Here is a 13,333-nt window from a genome sequence, read left to right as displayed (position 1 = left end):
TTAACCTACACTCACTCCAAGGATTTCCCCCCCTCCTTATCTTCTATGCCTACCCTTCCTATTCCCATGAATCAACACACCCTTTTATATTCCTGTCCTGTGAATAGGGTTCCCTTTAAAAATTCCATATATATATATGTATGTATGTATTAACCTATTCCTGATGAGATTCTGATTCCAGAACAACCAGCCCTCCTCCCCCATCTAATCGCTCTGTCAGTTCTTCCTCTTGCATCTCCTTTGTATAAGATAATTGGTCTTTTTACTTTTTTCTACCCAGTTTTGCTTTTTTCCAGTTACATCATACTCAGCTCTACCTCAGTCTTTCTTTTGAACTATCCAGTTACTTATGACAGTCTTAGACATGATTTCCATTTCCATTTATAAAAAGTAAATAGTGTGTCCTTATTGAATCCCTTGTTATTTCACTTTGATGTTTACCTTAAATTTCTCTTGGATCTTAAATGTAAAATTTTCTATCGAGTTCAGGACTTTTTGCAACAAAATCCTAAACACCTGGCATTTCATTGAATATCTTTTTTCCCCACTCAGGATTTTGCTTAACTTTGCTGGATATGATATTTTCAACCACAATCCTAGTTCTTTTGCACTTTGAAATATAGTGTTCCAAAAATGCAGTCTTTCAGTGTAGTCACTACTAGGTCTTGTGTGATTCTAATTGTGGCTTTACCATTCTTGATTTTTCCCCACTTGTTGCTTGTAATATTTTCTACTTGAACTAGAGGTTTTGGAATTTGGCTATAATATTCTTATAGATTGTCTTTGTAAGATCTCTTTCAGGTGATGATTGATGAATTTTTGAAGTTTCTCCTTTTCCCTCTTGTTCTAATTTTCTTTATTTCTTTTATTTTTGTGTCAAGACTCTTTTATTGGAAAGCTTTTTATTTTCAAAACATATGCATGAATAATTTTTCAACATTGACCTTTGCACAGTTTTGTGTTCCAAATTTCCCCTCCTTCCCCTCACTTCTTCCCTAGATGGCAAGCAATCTAATATATGTTACACATGTTAAAATATATGTTAAATCCAATATATGTAAACATATTTATATAATTATCTTGCTGCATAAGAAAAACCAGAGCAAAAAGGAAAGAAAATGAATAAGAAAACAAAATGCAAGCAAACAAGATTCTTTTTCTGATCATAACTTTTCTGATTATTACTTATGTTCTCTCTTCTTGATCTTTTTTCCAGATCAGTTGTTTTTCTTATGAGATGTTTTGCATTCTCTTCTATTTTTTCATTCTTTATATTTTGTTTTAGTATTTCTTAGTCTCAGATAACTTTACTGGCTTCTCTTTGTCCAATTCTAGTTTTCAAGGAATCATCTTCCTTAAAATTTTGGATCTCCTTTTCCAGTTGATTGGCTTTATTTTTTCATAATTTTTTTTTACTTTTCTTGGATTGTTCTTATCTTAAATTTTTTTCCCTTAATCTCTTTCATTTGATTTTTAAGTTTTTTTTTTTAGTTCTTCTATGAATTCTTTTTGTACAAATGACCAGTTAATGTTATCTTTGGGGTAGGAAAGACTTTTTTTTTCTTTAGTATTATCCTCTGAAAATCAACCTCAATCTTCTCTACTCCCATAGTAACTTTCTATGGTTGGCTTCTTTCTCTTAACCTGCTCATTTAAAAAATAATTATTATTTATAACAGCTGTTGTATTCACCACTAGACTTGGAATATGGGGGTATGGTGTCTTTAACTTCAGGTCCCCCTTCTGGAACTCTAATCTGAAACTGAGCTACTGTTTCTGCACTCAACAGGTTCCTTATTTGTACAGGTTCCCTCAATGTTCCCCTACACACCCACACAGTCACATTGTCAAAGAGGTACAGGTTCTTATGACTGGGGTGAGGCTATCCCAATCCAGCTTTCCCTAGGGCAGGATATTTACTGTTTCCTGGGAATTAATCTGAAGGGCACATTTCACAGAGGCAAGGCTCTGTTCTGGTATCTTCCCATCTTCTCTGATTGTCCCAGGAGGACCACTGTCCTGCCCCAATGCTTGTTTATTTTTCCTGTTCTATATTCACCCTCTATTTTGAGGTTCTATTTTGTCTTGTTTGTGTGTGAATTTTGGAGAACTTAAATATTCTGACCTATTCTGCCATCTTCCCAGTGTCCTCTGCTTTCCTTTTCATAAGCTGATATTTGGCAAATCAAATACATTTTCATTATCACGAATATTCTTGAATTGACATGTCAAACTAGAATGCTGAGTTCTATGTTTTTCAGGAGAGACTGATATCAGGATATTCTATGACTTACTTGGTACAGTAGGTGCCAACCCCCTCTAAGTCTGAGTATCCTTAATATGTGACTGTTCCCCTCAGATGATTGGATTTCTTTTGAACAAATGTTCCCAAGGAACCTCTGGCTCCTTATTTCTGCTCAATCTAAAAACAAAAAGACATATTCGTGTCTCGTGCTACAAGAGGCTAGATGCCCCAAGAAGGGTCTGGCTCCTTTTCCATTTGCAGTGAGAAGTCATTGGCCCATAAAAATCCTGTAAAATTGTGAACACTCTCAGATGGGCCATCTCAAGACATACTTTAAAATCATCAGATCATTGACTTCAAATTGGAAAGAACCTAGAAGTTTTTTCAAAATAGGTTGTTGAGTTAGGTCCTTTTTTTGGGTGGAAGCAGATGAATTTAGTCTTAAAAAACAAACTAAGAATTTATTTTCTTTTTATATTTCCTTCATTTCTAAATATATTCCTTTTTTCTCTCCTACTGAAGAAGTCATATCTTGTAGAAACAAAGAAAAAAAATCTCCTCCATTATAGTGTGAGTTCTTGAGGTCAAAGATTGTATTTTCCCTTTCTTTGTATCCCCAACAGTTAGCACATTGCCTGAAAGAGTAGGCACTTAATATATGCTTATTGACTGACAATGTAACCAAACTAAACAACATAACAATCAAATCTCATACCAACAATTTTCCAACTCTGCAAAGAGGAGAGGGAGCTAGTTATCTTTTCTCATATCATCTCTTGAGTCAAGCTTAGTCAATATAATTATTCAGTAAATAAGGTGCTTTGGATTCTGGTAGAACATGACCTTGAGTGGCTGACATATCTGATAACATTTTTGGAACCTCAAAACTTATACAATACTAACTACACTGTAAAGCAAAGCACATTTGGAAGACAAAGATTCTGATGAAATCAGTGACCTAATATGAATTCAAAAGACTGATTATGAAGCATTTAACCTAGTTCCTCACAGAGAGCTAATATACCTAAGATGCAAAATAAAACATATATTTTTGCATGTCTGATGTGGGAATTTGTTTTGCTTGACCATGGATATTTGTTTATGATTTCCTTTTTCTAACTGGGAGTAGATGGGAGAGAGAAAGCAGCTAGGGAGAGAGTAGCCAAAAAGATCTCAAAGAAGATACAGAGAAAAAAAGGAGCTCATTATAACATTTTTAAATGAAAGAAAAACAGAAAGACTATGTTTATAATTTTGGAAGCTACATGTTGAATTGAATATATGCTTTAAAAAAGAGCAAGATAACTATAACAGAAATTTAGGATTTGATGGAGAATCCTCTTTCTGTTATACTATGTATGTGGAAACATCCATTTAATAGTTAAATTCAGAATAAATGTTTAGGTTTTTAAAGGTAAAATTGCAGAGTTTCTTAGATATTCTAGGACCAAATACAATACTCTTATAACTGATATAGTAGGGCAGGTAGACTCTGGCCCCCATATTTAATGGAAGTTCAGAAATAGGAGACTATAAGTAACTAAGAACTTCTGTAACCAAGTGGATAATTATTTCTTTTGGAGGATGCTGAGCTTGTTTAACCAATTCAATTGACCACTAGCTGGTTTTGAAAACATGGCATTGGCTCTTCCAAGTGTAAAACTTAATATTAAAAATAAATAATGTTTGTTGAAGTGAGATATAAAATAGAGAGACACATTCATCCAAGATGCTAATTAGTGTCATGAAAGATATTCTGCTTAAAATCCAAACAAAATTGATTTTTTCTGCTGGAGAGATTATCAAAATAATCCCATTTGCAGATAAAATTGCATACATCATGTTAAACCCCAGAATAGTACAAAATCTCAATGAAATCCTAGATGAACAAATTAGAACAAGAAGGGACCTTAGAAATCATCTACAATTGTCCCTTCCACATCAGGGGGTTAGGGATGTGGCACCCTTGTGATCTGGAAAGTCCATGTAAATGTTTTGGCCTCCCCTTCATACTAGAGAAGAAGTCTGAATTTTTTCTTTTTTTCTTTGGTATTTTTAGTACCTTATTGTGAAATTTGGGTTGATAATATATAATACTATAAATTTATTTTATGTATTTGTGAATTTCTAAACTTTTTTTTAATATCATATGTGGCTTCTGCAAAATTCTCCTTCCCCTCAATTCCCATTTAATTTTTCAATCTGACCTGCAATACATTGAAACTGTGATGAGAAAATTTATGATACAGAAGAGATAAATATAGTTGAATTCTCTTTTGTGGGGGAGCTTGAAGTGACTTGCTCAAATTCACTCAGGGAGTGAATAGAAGAACTGGGATTTGAACTCTGATACTCTTTTGACTCAGAATCTAGCCCTTTTCCTATTTTACTACATTGCTCATAATAAAATAGTGAAAGAGATCTGTCCAAACGTCTGTCCTGAAAAATCAAGCAGGTATGTGCATATGTATATACATATATATATATATATATGTGGATATATATTCTTTATGTATAGCATATATATATACATATATAATGCACTGAAGAACATTTTAATCTTTTCTGGACTTTTTTGAGATTTTCAATAAAAATTATTATATATAATGTTTGTCAATATTCATATTAAGAAATTAACATGTATGGCTTTTAGGAAGTTTCATAGAGCAGCTGGGTGGCACAATGGACAGAGCTCTGATTCAGAAAGACTCATCTTCATCAATTTAGACACTAGCTGTGTGATCCAATACAAGTCACTTAATCCTGTTAACCTTGTTTCCTTGATGTAAATGAGCTGAAGAAGGAAATAGTAAATGACTCCAATATCTGCCAAGAAAACTCCAACTGAAATCAGAAAGAGTCAGACATGACTGAAAAATGATTAAACAACAGCATCAATTAGGACTTAATATCATACATTTTTAGGTACTTAATAAGCACTTGCTGCATTGGATCAAGTTGAATTAATGTTATTTTGATAAATCAAAGTCAGATGACTTGGGTGTAGATTCCATTTCTAACACAGCTATTTCTGTGATCTTGCTCAGGTAATTTTACTCCTCTAGCCTCAGTTTCTTTATCTGTACAATGAGAGACTTGGATAAATCAGTCTTTAATGTCTCTTCCAGTTTTAAATTCATGATTCCCTTTGGGTTCTATGATGTGTGTTGTCAATTAGGCACATGATATGTGAAAGTATGGGATGGGATGAACTGAAGCCAGAACATTTTTATTGACTGAAAATAGCATTTTTTTCATGAGCAGCAGAACAACTAGTATTACAAAGACATTTCTAAATAAGAGGCAGTGAAAATTTTATTGCAGCTAGCAACACCTCATATTTTTTTTTAGTTTCTTTTTTGCCATCATGTTTCAATCCTATCCCCTTGCTCTATTCTCTTCATGAAGTACATTAAAACACAAAAGAATGCTTTTGTTCTTTCTAAGGCTTGTCCAATTTCACGAGATCCAAGGGAACAATGTGTCAGGTACAGTTTGCTATGTCTTATTTTGTTCAGATTTCTGGCTGAATTTTCTTCCCGGCCACATGGCTGTGGCCCTCTTAGGGAAACTGGGACGCACTTGCCCAGTTTAGTGAGAGAATCATGCAAGTGTCTCTATATTTAGGGGATTAAGTGACAAATGATCCTAATAGACATACTCTATCTTTATAATCTTTACAAACTGAATTTTAAGTGGAAAACTAGGACAGCAAATATTGATATCATGGAGTCACAGCATTAAAGAGAGGCAGATTAGACAACTCAACCCTTGCCTTTTGGCAAAAAGACACCTAAACTAGGCAGGGCAGATGACTATCAAAAGTTTCCAAAACCCAGTCTTCATTTTCAGTTTACATTTACCTATTTACAGGGTTGTGAAAATTGGGAACTAATAAGAGTGAAAAAATTAGAAAAATGTTCAGTGGAAACCTTCCACATGAAACAAAAGCAAAAACCTCAGACAAACCCAAAAAGCCATCTTCAGAGATCCTATCTTTGTTCAGGAGCTAGACATAATATGTTTTGGCAAATATTTTCTTACCACTGAAGTACATGGTTAGTAGGTGTTGTATTTTTTAATGGCACGAGTTTACATGACTATAAAATATAGGAGATTCTTCCCTACCTCATTTCCTAAATAGTTGATGTATTCACCAAAAGCAAAGAGTAAATAACCGATGAGATGAAGTGTTAACAATATTGTTAACACTCTGAGATCTCTTTATGAAGTGTGAATACCTTTAGCCAGCAGAACTGTGTGGTGAGTTCCCTTCAGAGAGAAGCTACAGGGAAACTGTAAGTTCACCTGTAGGTAAAGAGGTAAACTAAGGCTATTAGTAGGAATTCTTTCCTTCTTCTACCCTTTCTATCCATTCACCAATTCCCCCTATTCTATCCATTACCACTATCAAATCCCATTTCTAGGTTCATGTATAGATTCATTGCTAGGGAGGGAAAACTTGGTCCTGTATTTAAAGTCTTTTGGAGAAAGCTTTTCCTTTTTTTCTTTCTGTAATGCATTTTAACAATTAAGACCAGGCCAATAAGTTTCTCAGAAGCAGCATGGCAAAGTGGACCAAGGACTTGATCTGAAATTAAAGGACTAGCTTTCAAATACTACTTATTTACTTTCCATGTGGCTTTGGGAAAGCCACGTTTCTCCTCTTGATTTCAATGTCTTCCTCTATTAAATAAGGTGATTAAAGGAGATGGCCTCCAAGATCCCTTCTAGTTCTAAACCCATGATTCTAAGAGAAAATTGATATGGTAGATAAAGAACTTGGAATCGTGAAGATATAGGTCTGCATTTCATTTTAGATGCTTACTAGCTGTGTAACTGGAGATCAATCACTTAACTGCCCTCATCTTTAGTTTCCTTATCTGTAAGATGGAGATAATTATATTGTCTTCTGGATAGTGGTTTTAATATAATAATATAATTACAAATATAAAATATATAATTGTAAATTTATATATAGATATATGCATGCTTATTTAAATATAACAAATTATAAATTAATAAATACAATTATAAATATAAAATATAGTATAATTATAATAAGATTTATGTAGCTTTTTAAGTTTTGCAAAGGACTTTACATATTTTATATCATTTAACAACCAAATAATGTAGTGCCATTATTATTTCCTTTTTTACAGATATAGACTCTGGGTGTAAGAGAGATTAAAAGATTGCCTAAAAGATTTCCCCTGGTCACATTGCTAGTTAAGTATCTGAGGCAGAATTTGAACTTGGATCTTCCTAATTGCAAATCCCACACATTTTGTTCTACTACCTTCTTATGATTTAATAGGTTACTACCATAAAATCTATAAGAATAGATTTTATAGTACCTTTGTTGTTGTTTCAGTTGTATTCAATTCTTTGTGACCCCGTTTGGGACTTTTTTGGCAAAGATATTAGAGTAGCTTGCCATTTCCTTCTCCAGCTCATTTTAACACGGTTGAAACACGTGTTGAAACAAACACGGTTAAGTAACTTGCCCAGGCTCACACATGTAGGAAGTGTTTGAGGCCAGATTTGAATTCAGGGAGATGAGTCTTCTTGATTCCAGGCCTGGTGCTCTATCCACTGTCACACCTAGCTGCCCTTATAGTACTTTAAGATTGGACAAAATGCTTTACATTTGTTATTTTAGTTGCCCATAGTAGCTGGGCTGTGCAGTGGATAGCATTATATGTTATGAAGTAAAATCCTAAATTAGGTATCAGTGTTCTTTCCAGGACTTGACATAAACTGTATGACTACGAATAAGTCACTTGAATACTCAGAAACTCAGTTTCCACATTTGTAAAATAAAGAAGATCTTTTCAGTACTACATTACAAGAGTTATTTTGTGTGTAAAGAACCCTATAATTAATTGGGAACTATGTTCTCCTGAAACTGGCAGAAGATTCTTTCTCCCCAGGGAAGTTGGAAAGGAGAATGAATTTTTTTTTTATTCAATATACTTAATTGTCTTTCCTCCTCTCTTGATTTAAGTTTAAATTTCACCTCTGCTCTTAATCCCTATGTGAAAATGGGGAAATCTCTGAGCCCCAGATGAAATGATTTCTTATCTGTAAAATGGAGCTGGTAATATTGTTAAATCTCTCTGAGTCTTTCTCTGTTTCTGTCTGTCTGTCTGTCTTGATGCCTTTCAATAAATCTCTGTCTCTCTCTCTCTCTCTCTCTCTCTCTCTCTCTCTCTCTCTCTCTCTCTCTCTCTCAACAATAGGGTCATTGTTAAGTTCAATGAGCTGAGAATATAAACATTTTGTAGACAGCTAGATGTCATAGTGGATGGAACGGGGGATTTGAAGTCAGTGAGATCTGAGTTCACATTTTGTCTTAAACCATTATTAGCTATATAATCCTGAGAAAATTACTTAACCTTCTTGTCTCAGTTTCCTCATCCTAAATGAACTAAAGAAAGAAAAGACAAACTACTTTATATCTTTGCCTAGAAAACCCCCAACTGGGGTTTAAAATATACAAGAAATAAATGATAGCTAAATGAAATGAATTTGTTTACGGAAAAAAACTAGAAAAAAGGAGAAAAGTAGGAAAAGAAGAGAGAGAAAAGAAAGAAAGAGGAAAGAAAGGAGAGAAGTAGATAAAGAGAGAAAGGGATATGAAGGAAGAAATGAGAGAGTAACAGAGACAAAGACTGAAATTACTCAACAACCATTATAGTTTCCTCATCTTTAAAACGGCAGTAATTTGTGATGATCAAATGAGTTATCATATACAAAGTTCTCTGCAAACCATAAAGAGCTATATAAATTCCAGCTATTTTTATTTTGAGGGGAGAGAGAGGTGGGGGAGGGAGGAGGGAGGGAGGAAAAGTGGGAGAAAGTAGGGGAGAGCAATAGATAGAACATGGTATGTGGTTTAAAATGATAAAAAATAATTTTAAAAATCCTATGTGATGCATAATTACTACCAAAGAGTTGCATTTTCTATTATAACAATCATTCGAAGGAGCAGAAGCTAGTATAATATGAAAAAAAATGCTCACCAGATGTTAGCAATATGGAATCCTCAGAAAAGTCTTCCTGAAAGAGGAGGATCTTGTTGGAAGAGTTAAATGTGAGCCAAAAAAAGAGTTAACATTGAATAAGTTTAGTTTCTAGGTAAAAAATGTCATCTTACTCAAATGGTTTTTACAATATGAAATATAACTTCCCAATGACATTTAAGCAATAAATTGAGTAGTTTTTATTAGTTGGAAGATTTTAAACTTTTTGTGGCTTGTTTTTCTCTAGAAGTTAAATAGAATAAACACTAAAGCTGTCTGGAAGGCATCTGGGATTCCACCCTGTGTTGTGAGTGATGCTTTCCTAGACTAATTTCTCTTGTAGCTTCAGTTTGTACTGCTCATAGATGATGCATATAAACATTCTTCTTTTTAATGAGTTGGAAATTGTTGCAGGCTTCAGTATAAATGTTTAAAGTTGTTGACTCTAAATTGGGTTATCTTTCCAACCTCTCTGTATGGTTGGAACAATAGGAGTTTGTAGTGCTGGCTGAAAGACTTTCCTACTCTGACTAATAAGTGACAAAGATTAAAGGAAGAAAGTAATAAGCAGTTCAGAAAAATTGACCAAAACTTAGTGGATATGAAACCTGACAGAATATTTAGTACTTGGCATCCATAGTCCCCGACTCTTGAAGTAAGAAGCAAAGTCCTTTTTTCATAGTACTTCATTTTAAATGTATTTTCTTCATACTGTTTTCTTGAGAGTATAGTTTAGGGAGAAATAGAGCACAAAGGATTTTTCATTCAGAGTAATACTTAGCATGAGATGAATCCAAAGGAACTGTTGTAGGTAGAGGCATTAAGGATAAAGAAACTGGTCTCAGAGTTTATCTTCTATAGTGATTTCAGATAACTTTGGAGACAAACAGATGGACAAAGTTTCTACGACTCTTTTGGGGATGATTTTGTGACATCTTTGGGACAAATCTATTTGGAACTCTGAAAACGTGATAGGTAACAGAAACACAAAAAGCCTTGACAGGAAAGGTTAAGATTAGGGCTACATTAAGAGTGATATGGATTAAAGCATGTGGGAAATAAATTGTGAAACCTTTAGCAATCTTCCTAATATCTATTCTTTCTCACTTAAATATTTTTATTTTAAAAGGAATTTTGAGGAACATTTATATATACAAGTCAAATACAAGCATATTATTTTGCATAATATAAATCATCTTCAAGCCTCAGTTTGTTGTCTGTTATTTCTAATGGAATTTGTTATAATCAAAATTCTAGTGCTATAAAATAATTTAGATAACATCTTGTAGTATGCTGCAATGAAACTTCAATTGTATTATAACATACCTTTACCTGTAAATATATGCATTTTGAATATGATTTTATTATGCTTATGGTGGAAGTGATAAACATCTCTCCAAACTACTCTCCATTTATGATGGCATTCTAATAGGTAGTTTGGGACAGAATTTTTCTTGATAGTAAGGGGGTTTTGTTTGTTTGTTTGTTTTTTTTTTTTTTTTTTTTTTTTTTTTTTTTACAAAATCTTGCTGATTCTTTTTATTTTTACCTTTCAGTTATTTCCTAAAACCCTGCCTGACTCTTCTTAGAAAAACTACTTGAAACATTTTGGATAACATATATAGTATTCCATACTCAAAGGCCTCTGTCTCTCTAAGGAAAGAGAAGAAAATGCATTGCTTCTGTAGGTCCAGGTTTGATCATTTTAGTCTCATATACATTTTAGTCTGTCACATGCAAATATAAATGGCTTTTATTCAAATGGTTCCAACATTAAATGAAAATACACATAGTGAACTAATTTAGGGACTTTTTAAAAGACCAAAGACACTTCTAGAAATATCTAACCCTAGGATAAAAAGATTTTGATATATTTATTTACTTAACTTAAAAAATAGTAACATGGGAAATATCACTGTGGGATTCCTAAGTAAATCAACCAGCTAATCAACAAGCATTTCTTAAGTACTGACTAGTTAACCAAGTACTGTAGATATAAATACAAAATTGACATGGTTCCAATCTCAAAGAATTTGCATTCTATTGGGATCATTGTTGTTCAGTTATTTTTTTCAGTTCCTCCTCTACATGAGCCTATATGGGATTTTCTTGAAAGAGATACTGGAGAGGTTTGCCTTTTCATTCTCCAACTCATCTTAAAGATGAGGAAACTGAGGCAAACGGCAAAATGGCTAGTTTAGGGTCACACAGCTAGTAAATATCTGAGGCCAAATTTGAACTCATAAAACATGAGTTTTCAGGCCTTGTACTCTATCCACTCCATCATCTAGCCACTCCTTTTTTGGGGGGCTGAGATAGGATATGTAACATATACTCAGATATGTAAACATACCACAGATACAAAATAATTCGTCAGGTTACTAATTAATGGGGGAATTGAAAAAAAGCTTCTTGAAGGAAGTGACACTTGAGTTGAATTCTACATGAGGAAGAGCAAATAAACTATTCTTGATCTGTGGAATGTTGGAGGGGAGACTAATACAGTCAGTCTAGAATGAAGGACTTTACATGTCAAATGGAGGTAAGAGGGAACTTAAGATTAGAGCAGGAAAATGACATGGCCAGATCTATGATGTAGGAAAATAAATTAATTCTTTTTTGGGGGATGAAAGGTGAATTAAAAAGGGGAGAGACTGGATGCAGGAGAAACTACTTAAGAGACAATTCTGATAGTACTGATAAAAATTAAGAGGGTATGAAATAGGTTGAAATGAGTACAGAGAATGAGAGAAGTTATGGAAGTGGAACTGGCTTCAGATTGGATATAGGTGCTGAGAAAGAGGGAACAGACCAAGATGACTTTGGTTGTTGTCCTTTGTTCTTGAAGGGGACCAAAATGATATCACTATGTTACTGTGTGTTCAACTGTGGCTAATTAGAATGCTCTGCTACAGGTCAAACATAAATAGTCCCTATGAACATTTGGGGAGGCTTCTCTAATTTTGTGCACTTCATGTTTCTTTTGATTAATTCATTTCTGCTTTGTTCATAGAGCCCAGCACCTTCTCTGATGAGGGCATGCCATGCTGGTGGTCCTGTGCCAGTGTCTCCCATGTCATACAACTAATTCTAAAGATTTAAGGTATTCTAAGATACCTTGAGAATATCCTTGTATTGCTTTTTTTGATCACCTTGTGAGAGTTTGCCATGTGTGTGTTCTCCATAAAATAATCTTGAGTTGAAATGCTTGGCAGGTTAGTTCAAGAAAGGACCTCAGTGTCTGGTATCTTATCTTACCAGATAATTTTCTTTTTTTTTTCCTTTTTAAAAAATTATTATTATAGCTTTTTATTTACAAGATATATGCATAGGTAATTTTTCAGCATTGACAGTTGCAAATCCTTTTGCTCCAACTTTTTCCCTTCTTCCCCCCACCCCTTCCCCCAGATGGCAGGTTGACCAATACATGTTAAATACATTAAAGTATAAGTTAAATACCATATATGTATACATGTCCAAACAATTATTTTGCTGTATAAAAAGACTTTGAAATAGTGTATAGTTAGCCTGTGAAGGAAATAAACAATGTAGGCGGACAAATGGAGGGATTGGGAATTCTATGTAGTGGTTCATAGTCATCTCCCAGAGTTCTTTCCCTGGGTGTAGCTCTACCAGATGATTTTCAGAGTCTTCCTAAGATAATTCAAATATAATTGATTCAGTTTCCTGGCATGGTATACTGACCAGATTTCATAGGTATTCCGCAATGAGATCAACACAATGGCTCTGTAGACTTTCAGTTTGGTAGTCAGTCTAATACTTCTACTTTGTCACACTTTTCTTTGGAGCCTCCCAAACACTGAGTTAGCTCTGGCAATGCATTTGTTAACTTCATTATCAATGTAGACATCTCTGGAAAGGAAAGAGAATTTATTTATAGCATTAAAACTTCACCATTTGCTGTAAATAATGATTCTACATATGGATGGTATAGTATGGCTGATGGAGGATCTGTGTTTTCTTGGTGTTAATTGTTAGGCCAAAATTTGCACAAGTAGCAAAGGATTGATTTATACTTTGTTGCATCTCTATTTCAGAGGCT

This window comes from Antechinus flavipes, chromosome 3 (assembly GCF_016432865.1).
Source record: "Antechinus flavipes isolate AdamAnt ecotype Samford, QLD, Australia chromosome 3, AdamAnt_v2, whole genome shotgun sequence".
NCBI lineage: Eukaryota > Metazoa > Chordata > Mammalia > Dasyuromorphia > Dasyuridae > Antechinus > Antechinus flavipes.
The sequence above is the reverse complement of the archived record's forward strand: the minus strand, read 5'-3'. Positions refer to the sequence as shown.